Source organism: Podarcis erhardii (genome assembly GCF_964252035.2).
Source record: "Podarcis erhardii genome assembly, chromosome: 3".
NCBI classification, from domain to species: Eukaryota; Metazoa; Chordata; class Lepidosauria; order Squamata; family Lacertidae; genus Podarcis; species Podarcis erhardii.
In genome coordinates, this window is record NC_138507.1 from 57,471,118 (window position 1) to 57,483,393 (window position 12,276).

General features: G+C 39.4%; 2 protein-coding genes across 4 annotated transcripts in view; one reads left to right on the plus strand and one right to left on the minus strand.

Annotated features, from left to right (window-relative positions):
• TPD52L1 (TPD52 like 1) overlaps positions 1 to 12,276 on the plus strand; it is a 30,729-nt gene that overhangs the window by 2,203 nt on the left and 16,250 nt on the right. The gene's annotated exons all lie outside the window — the stretch shown is intronic.
• Positions 1 to 12,276, minus strand: part of HDDC2 (HD domain containing 2) — a 39,123-nt gene that overhangs the window by 57 nt on the left and 26,790 nt on the right. The window lies entirely within an intron of this gene.

A 12,276-nucleotide genomic window follows, 5' to 3' on the forward strand; every position in this document is an offset into this window, starting at 1 on the left:
TCTGCCTAACCCTCAGGTTAAGAACTTTGCTTCAGGATGAGAACAGAAATCGTGCGGTGGCAGCGGGAGGCCCCATTATCTAAAGTGGTTAAGAACAGTTTCAGGTTAAGAACAGACCTCCAGAATGAATTAAGTTCTTAACCCGAGGTACCACTGTATTGCTCCCAGAACTCAGAAACTGCCCGCACTAATGACATTCCCCGTCGCAAAATGCGCCTAGAACAATGGGAGTTTCAAACACTGATCTGAATGTAATTGGGCTCTGTTCCACACCTCAATTCTATGTTTATTTATCCAGGAGTATTTATGGAATCTTAACTCCCAGATAGGCCAGTTGGGATAGGTTAGGTCAGGATGTGACAAATCCCCACCACCCCACAGCTGAGCTGGCCTGAACCCAGTATAAATGACTTTAAAACAGTGTGGAGGTGGGGCTGCCTTGGCATCTCTCGCCCTGTGCTCACAGCAGCCTGGGCAGAAGGGGAGGGACAGACAGATGGTTGCACTAGCTTGCAGCTGGTTCAGCCAACAGGCCTGGCTCAGATACCAGGCTAGCTTAGCTCTGTCCCTTCACTGCCCCCCCCCCCATTTTTGGGCTCTGCTTGTGGGCAGAAGGGTAAGGATGTGTACCAGCAGGGTGATGCTTGCATCATTCTGTAGGCAGTGGGGGCCTAGCAGGGCTGGGCATCAATACAGCTTTGGCCATTCTAACACACACCCCTGCTAGCTCAGGTCAAAGAGGTCTGATTTGCCTTGCCACCCTGGCATATCTGTTCCTGCTGGCTAGAGGGCAACTCTCCAGTGCAAGTTATGCTGGTATAGAGGGCAAACTGTATCCTAACTCTGTTCATTTGTGAGTTTCATCCACAGATCTTGGTGCAATGCCTAAGGAAGACTTTTTAAAATTTCAGCAGGCATTTTATGGTTTTTGTTTTAAACTGATTTTTGTTGTTGTCATTTCAATGTTACTGTGCACCACTTAGAGACTAAGGTGTTAAGTAATACATCAACGAATACATAAAATAAACTTACAATTATCAAAAATGCAGGTGTAATGAAATTCATCTCATAGGAGAGGCAGCAAATGAATTATATTGCCACTCCCCCACCCCCACCCCCTGCTAGATGCAGTTAGGCTGCAACTTGTCTTGCACAGAACAGTTGTCCCATCATATCTTCACTTGTTAGGATTGCTCTCTAAACTCCATTGCACTCAGCTGAGTACAATGAATTGAGCAATAATCTGTACATGGTGTATAGATGTATGTATAGTTGAAGAAATTGTCAGCATGTAGAGCCACTGTCAATTGTAAATCCCAGTTACGTGCATCTACACAAGCACAATGTTGTCCCATCACCTTCCTGTGTGTAGTGAGTTTTATGTACATATGATTGTAGCCTAAGCACGCATACTTTCATACCATGATAGAATTCAAACGTAAGAAAAGTGGCAGATGGGCAGCAACTTACGGATGATCGCTGCAAAAATGTAACTGCGTGCACCAGTTCAAACCCTTTAGCCCCTAGCCCTAAGAGCCATTTTCTACATTCCTGCCCTGTGATAGCTTCATGCACAGCCTTCCCTCAAATATTGTCAGATTAGTGTATAAATGTTGTGCTATAACTTGCTTTCCTATTTAACAGATGTGAGCCTGGGAGAAGCTTTTGACTGACCGCACAGCACACTCTTATCTGCAGTTTTACTCAGTGTGTGGCATTTAATTATTAATTGTAGATCTAAATGGGCATCAAAGGCCAGAGCACTCTCTGTTCACCTTCCTTATAGTGTTGGCAAAATGACTTAGCAGTTAAACCTTATTTTGAGGGATTACCCAGAATACATGTAGTGCCTGTGCTGCTTACATGCTTTCTACATATTATTATTTATTCTGTGGGGCCTGTAAAGGGGTATTTAATTTTTTGCTGTTGTGAAAAGGTTATGAGGGGAAGAAAAGGTTGGTGTATTGTTTGGTACCCACACAGGGAACAAGCATTTTCAAGTAACAGGCATGCTCCTTGAACCCTTTGTTTAGTGGTTTAAAGAAGCTGATTAAACAAAATGAAAGGGTTTGAACTGCAGTTTTTGGCTTGTCTAATAATTCTAGCTTGGATTGAAGCATAATGCGTTTCCCCCCATTTTTGGCTTGCTTCCCATTTTGTAAATGGAATTCATCAATAATATTCTGAAGAATTAAATTCTTCACCACAAAAGACAACTGGGAATATATTAAGAGCTGATGAGCTGCAGCATGTAATTTGAATTCGTTCATATCTCAATCTCAGAAATATCCTAGTTATCGCCATGTCATATTTGATAGGCCTGTTGTACTTGGAGCCAAGCTAGAACAATCTGCATCTGTGGCCATACTGTCTAGCTCTAGAGTCTGAGGGAGGCTCCCTCCCTTGACTTGGCTGGACTAACTGTCATTTGGCTCCCCTATATCCCCTGATGGTTATTTTTAACATGGTCATTAACCATTTATGTAATTTGGGAAGAATCGGTGTTCAATTTGTAAGCTTATATATTTTTACAGTGCCGAGAATGCTTCTGTTGGTTATTACTATACAGTGGTACCTCGGGTTACAGAGGCTTCAGGTTACGCGTTTTCGGGTTGTGCACTGCGCCAAACCCGGAAGTACCAGAACAGGTTACTTCCGGGTTTCGGCACTTGCGCATGCACAGAAGCGCCAAATTGTGACCCGCATGTGCGCATACGCGGCCCTGTGGGTTGTGAACATGCCTCCCACAGAGATCGCAACCCGAGGTTCCACTGTATAATATTTTTGCCTCAGATGCTAGTCCTGCTCAGAGTAGACTCACTGAAATTAATTAAAAATCCAAACATTAATTTCAAAGGGTTTGCCCTAAGTAGGTTTTAGCTGGATGTAGCCTGTTATTATGACTGAAGTATCTTACCCAAAAAGATCTGCACAGACCAGTTTATCTGAGTGCATTATTTTTAGGGTTGGGGGACACATTTATTTTTAATTGCTTAATCATATGGTACTAAACTGCATTATGTTGTAAGGACCTTTTATTAAATCTTAGAATTGTAAAGTTGGAAGGGACCCAAGGGTCATTTAGTCCAGCCCACTGCAATGATCAAAAAGTTGACAACTCTGGGGAACCTTCCCTAAAAAAGGTCAACAACTTTGGGGTTCCACCCCTAAAAAAAGGTTGACAACTCCTGGAAATGGGGGGGGGGGGCGCCGGAGGAATCTTTGCATCACGGTGCCAGATACGCTTAAGATGGCCCTGCCAGGAATCATGATTAATTGCATCCAAACAAGCTAAAATCAGAAGCCAACTTTAGGGCTTGTTTGGAAGCTGTTAATTGTAGTTCACAGTTTTGACATGAACAGGAAGCTCTGTTTAATTGGTACTTGCAAGTTTATTTTGTCACTTGCATGGAAAAAAAAGTGAAGGATAAAGGAGCATACAGAGTGAAGTGGTTCGGGTGCATGCGGCTTGGGCACTTCCTAGTTTATTCAGCCAAAATTTGATTGTCCCAAATCAAACAGTCATTTTGCAGAAGAAATGTTGAACCACTTTGTGCATTATTAATTATGTCAGCATATACTTTACTTAAAAATCAGTTTGAACCAAGAGTATTGTTCTTTGTTCCACATTTTCTATAACATAGAGAATAGAAATATTTCCCAGGCATTCTGATATGCCAGCAAATGTAGGACAAACCTTGAGGGTTTAGATATTTGCTTTCTTGTATTTGTTGTTATGCAGCTTATATTTAAAGCACTTTGTGAGTCTCATTTATCAAGTAGTAAGGTTTTAGCTGGAGCTTTCCCTCTATCTCCATTCCTTTTCTCCACTTGGAGAGCTTACTTTTCCCTTGGTTGACAAGGTAGTCTATGACTAGCTGCTCTTTTTTTAATTTTTAGAGTAGAGTTAATTGTAATGGTTGTTAATATTTGTATGCTGCTTTTCCAACGGCCAAGTTCAGCTCAAAGTGGCTCAACAATAAGTACAAATACAAACAGCACTTCCTAATACAAAAGAATTATATAAAAATGTATAATAAAACACAATAACTCAACCAAAACAATATAGAATAGCAAAACCACAAAATATGAATCAAGCACACTGGATAAGTATTAGGAATGCCGGTTAACCCTGCAACCAAAAAGGGAAAGCACCAGAATTGAACAAGTGTTTTGACAAATCCAAAAGGAGAAGATTGTTTTACTTTATTGAGAATCATAAAGATTGTCATTCTCTGCCATCAGCCTTTCTTTCCTCTTTTTTATAGAGTTGATGTGAAGATTCCAGTATCTGTGTTTTATGAATAACTTTCTTGTTTCCTCTTATCTCTGGGTTTGGGTAAGAGTTCTTCCACTGTCAGGGAGAATGTCACATTTGCTAACATTTTATTGGCCCTATCCTAGAAGTGAGAGCAGAAGCAGCCTAATACAAAGTGTCCTCAATCTCTGAAAAAGTGTGAATTATGACAATGAGTCCAGCATTCCTTTCTAAGTTCATCTGTTCCTCTTAACGTCTGTTAACTACGGTACAGTTAACATCTCTAGGCCTAATGGAACCATTGTTCAGGCTAGAACCTCTGTATCATTCAGGGCCCTGGATTAATGACGCTGTCCTGAAATAGAATATTTTCAGTAGCATGACTTCCCCCAATTTGCACAACACCACTCTAGCAGTTAATCAACAAAGCAATGGCAATTTGCTTTTAAAGAACTATTGACTTCAAATATTAGTTTAAGCAGCAGGAAAGAAGTATAATAAGTCTATGCACTGCCTGTAAAGAAATGATATTGTTCAGTTGGCTTGAGTACATATTGCTGAAGGGTGGCATTTTAACTAAAATAATTAAGCAAATGTGAGAGCATTTGGCAACTACCCATAATCAAGCAGCTGTTTGGGAGGAAGCAGAGAACTCCTGTAATTTCCAAAGTTTCTTTCTGTGTTGTTTCTTTTGAATGCACTTGATGTGCCATTTAAGTTGTCATAAGGTCTGAATTAATTAGGTGCACAAGCTGATGATAAAGAAGGTTGTACATGTGATGGAGAGAAATAGAAATGTAGATCAGGCAGCAACAGAGAAACATATGTTAGCTGGGTCAGCATGTGCTGTACTTCATGGATAATTTGAACCTGACATTTTACAGTATGTCTCTAATTGAGCTACCCCAGGCACCCCAGAACTTCTCACTGTATTTTGTAAAATATACACAACATGTCTATTAAAATCCTTTGTGTTTGTGACATAGTTGGGCAATGCCTGTAAGCACCAGTTAAGAACATTGGACCAGTTGTTGTTTTTTTAGACTACATTCAAGAGGAGGAAATTTCTACCATAACTAATTAATTGTGCAAATATCTTTCCATAGTTTCATCAATCTAAAGTAATATGAGTTAATGTGAGTTGAAAGCCAGTGTGGTGCTTAGCTGTAGAAATCCTAGGGCTAAATATGCACTCAGCCACCACAGGTTTGAGATTCACGGCATGTAATGCCTTGAAAGAAAATATTATGAAAATGATATATAGGTGGTACATGACTCCAGTCAAGCTTGCAAAGATATATCACTTGTCTGACAATAAATGTTGGAAGTGTAAAGAAGCTGAAGGAACATTCTTTCACCTCTGGTGGACTTGCCCTAGAGTGAAGGTTTTCTGGGAAATGATATATAATGAGCTGAAAAAGGTATTTAAGTATACCTTCCCTAAGAAACCAGAGGCCTTTCTCTTAGGCATTGTAGGCCAGAGTGTGCAAAAGAAAGATCGAACCTTTTTTATGTATGCTACAACAGCAGCAAGGATACTCATCGCCAAATGTTGGAAAACTCAAGATTTGCCCACACTGGAAGAATGGCAGATGCAACTGATGGACTATATGGAACTGGCGGAGATGACTGGCAGAATCCGAGACCTGGGAGAAGAACTGGTGGAGGAGGACTGGAAGAAATTTAAGGACTATCTACAAAAATATTGTAAATTGCATGAATGTTAAGAAAGATGTAAGATTAGTAACAATATGGCTTCAACAAATTAGCTATAAAAAACATAAATTTAAGTGTAATTGGAAGAAAAGACAAATTTTGGTTAAACAGTATTTTATAATTAAGTCTCTAAAAGAGTGACTCTAAATTCCGAAATTTGAAATTTAATCTTGGGAAATTATATTAGATGTACGGAATCAACTTAATAATTTGCTGGCAAAATTTATGAGTTTAGAATGCAGGAACAAGAGTTGTGAGGAAGTCCAAGGATGAGAATGAAATGTGGATATTGGAAAATACTATGTTATTATGTATGTTTATTAATAAATATTATAAAAATAAAAATAAAAAAGCTAACTTGGAAAAAATAAATAAATATGCACTCAGCCACACCTGTCTCACAGGGTTGGTGTGAAGATAAAAATTATCGTAGATCTATGCAACCTTTAACTCTTTGGAGAAGGACAGAATACAAATGTCATGGCAAAAGGCTAGATGGCAGTCCTTTTCCCCTCAATTGCAACTAAATAGGAAAGCAAGAAATAAGTTCGAAGATAAAGGATTTCCTAGTAAACAGTTTCTTTTCTGTAATAAGGAGGGTCACAATCCATAAATCCCTGATTCCACACATGTGCAATTTCTTTTCCTGGGAGGTGGGCTTGCACTCTCATTGGTGCTTCCAAGGCTGATGCACTGAAATTTATTTTCTATGTTTGCTTATCACGTCTTCCAGTTATGATGGTGGTTAGCGAAAAGGCATACCAAAGAAGCAATCTATTCCACTTGCTTATTTTCCAGTGTATGTGATTAAGGGGGGGGGGGGATAGGAGGATCTTTTCTACATCTCTACACTCTCCAAAAGTTAGCTTGCTGCTGAGAAAGGAAGTGCCTGCCTGTTTCGTTGCTTCGTTTACCTTCCCAAATAGTCCAGATAAAAAGACTGACATGTGGTGGTATGAATTGAGTTTCTTCAGATTGGGATCAAGTATGAGGTCTTGCAAATTGTGGCTGGTGCAGGCATGATTATTGGGAGGCACAGAATTATTTATGGGCTTGAAAATACTGGATAATGAAAAGTGGCAGCACAGTACTTGTGCTTGACATATTGTTTCAAACCTAGACAGGTTTTCCTGCTGGCATTTTTAGAGCTCTGGAGAGATTTTTTCCCCAATCACATTGCCACGGTGATGGGTAAACTCTGTTGTCATACTCCAATGTATTTAAAAGGATTGAAGTCTTGTGCCATTTAGAATATGGTCATCTGTTAAGGGGAATATTAGCAGCACCATTGAAACAATGCTGTAACTGTACTGATACCCTCTTAGAAGGATTGTGCCACTCAGAGATCCATTCCACCTGATGGGAGCCATGTTGGCTTTAGAAGTACTGTGGCACTATCTGCTGTGATCGGCAAGGGTATTGATTCTATTTTACCCCTCACAGTGTTGTCGGCTTTAGAATGAGTTTTGTTGTCATCATAGGGATGATGATGATGTTGATGATGATGATCTGTTATACTCAGTCCAGGCATCTCCTTTCCTTCTGTGGCAGCTATGTTCTTTAGAATCAACACTGCAGCAGATCTAGAGGGTCTAGGCTGTTGACGCAATCACAGTGCAGATCAGTTTAGTACAATAGAAACGAATAGTTCAAGTGACTTGGGTGTGCTGATTTCAACTCCACCCCTTTTGAATTTCTGTTCAGGTTTCCTGGTGGCTAGATGTCTTAAAAGTGGATGTGTGTAGTGGGGAAAAGGCTAGTGGCAGCCAGACTGAAAGTGGCTGGCTTTGAGAAGTGACAATTTGGTTATCCATATGTCATCATTGTATTAAAATACATTAATGAAGCAATATCATAACAGTAGAACTTGAAAAATCTTGAGCCCTCAATTGATCAGGTGCATAGATATCTGGGCCTAGCATCTAGGCTTTGAAACATGTTGCCAGTCCTAGATCCTAGAAATACTGTATTTACTTGAGTCTAATGCGCCATCAAATCTAACGCACACCTCAATTTTCAGAACCTTGAAACCAAAAAAAGTATTTGCTGGCGAATGTAAATTTGCCATCAAATCTAATGCACACCTTAATTTTCGCAACATAATTTGGCCAAAAAAGGTGAGCATTACATTCCAGTAAATACCATATGTCTTAGTAAGTGTGGAATGAATGTAGTGTTTTGTACTAAGTGCTTCCTGTTTGCCATCCATTTACATATTGTACTTCCTACTGAAATCTAATCATTATGAAATAAATAGTTGCATAAAAAGCTATTTAGGCATAATGTCATGCATTTCAAAGAATGCTTGAATAGTATTCTGATCTGTTGCTTGCAAGAGGAAGGTTAGAAAGGTTTGCACTGTGACATATGGATGTCTTTTATTAAGTTTTCTGAAACCGAACAACAGAAGAGCTGCCTTGGTATAAAGCTGCAGAGAAGCATATTTATGTTATACTGAAGACAATTCTAGGAATTTGGGGGACAAAAACTCTTCACAAAAGAAGAGTTTTCAAATTCGGGGAATACTGTATTATGGCTCATTTGATTTCTGGGAGCTATCAAGGGTATATCCAGAGTGTTGCTCCTGATGGGACAACTCCCTCTGAAGAAGCCAGTACATAGCTTGGGAGTACTTCTGGATCCTTTGTTGTCACTAGAGGCTCCATGGCCTTCCATCAGCTGTGCCCATATCTGGACAGGGACAGCATAACTTCTGTCATGTAGGCTCTGGTAACCTCTAGGTTAGATTGCTATAATGCACTGTGCTTGGGGCTCCCTTTGAAGCCAGTTCGGAAACATCAGCTGGTGCAGAATTTGGTGGCCAGGTTGCTCATCAGGGCAAGATGGTTACACCGATCCTGACCCGACTGCACTGGCTGCCAATTAGTTTCTGGGCCCAGTTCAAAGTGCTGGTTTTGACCATTAAGCCCTGAATGACTCAGGGCCACAATACCTCAAGGACTGTCTTTCATCATATGAATTGATTCGGACCCTGTGATCATCATCTGATGCCCTTCCTCATGTGCCTCTCCTACGAGAGATCCAGGGGTAGCAACATGAGAATGAGTGTTTTCCGCAGTAGCTCCCCATTTGTGGAATGCCCCCAAGGAGACTTATCTGGTGTCTTCATTACATATATTTTGGTACCAGGCAAAAATGTTTCTCTATAACTTTGACTAATTTGCATTGTGGCCTTTTAAATGTGTTTGTGGGAAAGCGGTTATTGGTTTTTTGTTTTTATTATGTATTCTGTATGTTTTATCTTGCATTTTTATGTTGTGAACTGCCCTAAGACCTATGGATGAAGGGCGGTACACAAATAATAATAATAATAATAATAATAATAATAATAATAATAATAATGATGTTGTCCCTATTTTCAAAAAGGGGAAAAGAGAGGACCCAAATAATTACCGCCCAGTCAGTCTGACATCAATACCAGGGAAGATTCTGGAGCAGATCATTAAGCAAACAGTCTGTGAGCACCTAGAAAGGAATGCTGTGATCACCAATAGTCAGCATGGATTTCTGAAAAATAAGTCATGTCAGACTAACCTGATCTCGTTTTTTGACAGAATTACAAGCCTGGTAGATGAAGGGAACGCAGTGGATGTAGTCTACCTTGATTTCAGCAAGGCATTTGACAAGGTGCCCCATGATATTCTTGTAAAGAAGCTGGTAAAATGCGGACTTGACTATGCTACCACTCAGTGGATTTGTAACTGGCTGACTGACCGAACCCAAAGGGTGCTCATCAATGGTTCCTCTTCATCCTGGAGAAGAGTGACTAGTGGGGTGCCACAGGGTTCTGTCTTGGGCCCGGTCTTATTCAACATCTTTATCAACGACTTGGATGATGGACTCAAGGGCATCCTGATCAAATTTGCAGATGACACCAAACTGGGAGGGGTGGCTAACACCCCAGAGGACAGGATCACACTTCAAAATGACCTTGACAGATTAGAGAACTGGGCCCAAACAAACAAGATGAATTTTAACAGGGAGAAATGTAAAGTATTGCACTTGGGCAAAAAAAATGAGAGGCACAAATACAAGATGGGTGACACCTGGCTTGAGAGCAGTACATGTGAAAAGGATCTAGGAGTCTTGGTTGACCACAAGCTTGACATGAGCCAACAGTGTGATGCGGCAGCTAAAAAAGCCAATGCAATTCTGGGCTGCATCAATAGGAGTATAGCATCTAGATCAAGGGAAGTAATAGTGCCACTGTATTCTGCTCTGGTCAGACCTCACCTGGAGTACTGTGTCCAGTTCTGGGCACCACAGTTCAAGAAGGACACTGACAAACTGGAACGTGTCCAGAGGAGGGCAACCAAAATGGTCAAAGGCCTGGAAACGATGCCTTATGAGGAACGGCTAAGGGAGCTGGGCATGTTTAGCCTGGAGAAGAGGAGGTTAAGGGGTGATATGATAGCCATGTTCAAATATATAAAAGGATGTCACATAGAGGAGGGAGAAAGGTTGTTTTCTGCTGCTCCAGAGAAGCGGACACGGAGCAATGGTTCCAAACTACAAGAAAAAAGATTCCACCTAAACATTAGGAAGAACTTCCTGACAGTGAGAGCTGTTTGACAGTGGAATTTGCTGCCAAGGAGTGTGGTGGAGTCTCCTTCTTTGGAGGTCTTTAAGCAGAGGCTTGACGACCATATGTCAGGAGTACTCTGATGGTGTTTCCTGCTTGGCAGGGGGTTGGACTTGATGGCCCTTGTGGTCTCTTCCAACTCTATGATTCTATAATACACCTTCATTGGGTTTGAACAAATGTCATCTGCAGTTTTCAAGGGTTTATATAGGAATGTCTAGAGATTATTTATTTATAGGGGTGAATCAGTTGGGGACACACCTCATCTGTCTTATTGGTTCATTTTTACAAGGAACAAATAACTAAAAATATTTGGCTCAGTTTCCAGCTGGACATGATCATTGGTCCATTTGACAGAAAATGGATTTCAGCTTGCTGGTACTGATAGAATAACAACAGGGAAAAGTGGCTGTATTTACTTTCAAGGTGGTGAAATTGCAGAAATCTTAAATGGAAACGGAAGGTATAGATTGCTACATGGATAAAAAGAATCATATTTTGTGTGTTAGAACTGCATTTTGTGGATATTAGGAATACCAATACATCTAAATTGGTGCTATGGTGTCCTTATGACATTCTTATTTCTGTTAGGTCAAGACAATAAATATACACGCAGATGGCAACATTTGGGAACTGGGCTGCTTGTTGCTTAGCAGCATATTTTGAAGGGAGAGTAAGAATATGAGTATAGAACAAATTCTATGTTCAGTTTACACAGGTCTGTTTAAAGAGAATATTCCTTCTTTTGACAAGTTGTAAATGGAAATGCCATATGAAGCTAAGAGGCTAGGTACATCATTTGAGTATATTTTATGTACAAAATAAAATAGATTGCAACTTTTAGGTCTTGTCTATGGAGCGTGGAGGACAGGGTGCAGATGATCTTTGTGCATGTAAAAAGATCCCAGATTCAGTTATTCTGTGTTGCGTTTAAATCATTTTTTACAGAAAGACTCATTCTTGCTGGTATCATCTTAATATTTACAACCAGATGAAGGTTTCATTTTTGGAATAACACATTTTCAGAGTAGTTTTTACAGTTATATCAAAAATTACTGATTTGGTTAATACTATTAGAAATACATAGACTGATAATTATGAAATTATGGTGAGGTTTCATAATTTAACTGTTTATATTTGGACAACTTTTCTGCTGTACTTTATTGGAAGGAGAAAAATAATCATTTCCTTAATAACAATTTAAACAATTTACTTAACTAAAACAATAACATTATAGCATATGTATCCATATTTGTTAACTGATGCAGTTAAACAATTTTTTTTAAAGTTTTAGCACACATGAAAAACTTAAACTAATCCTTATTTCCTGATCTTAATAGCCTTTGGACTATAATGTAACTTAAATAGAAATAGATTTTTCCTCCAAAAGCATTTTATTTTAAAAATCCAATTTAAATAAAAAAAATTATTTAAATAAAAAAACTGATTTAAATTAAAAAAATTATGATTTTTATCCAGCCTGGTTCCCACTAATTTTTTGTGACAAAACTTGTGTTATAACATCTCCTAGCAGAAGAGTGGATGCTCTCAGTAAAATAATTTTATTTTCAACAATGTGTTTCTCTTTTCCATGTATATAAGTGGTAATTAAAAGGTATATATTTCATTTTTCAAATCACCACATTTTCCAGCAAGGTAACATTGTGGTTATATTCCGGGTGACTGTACAATGTAGACT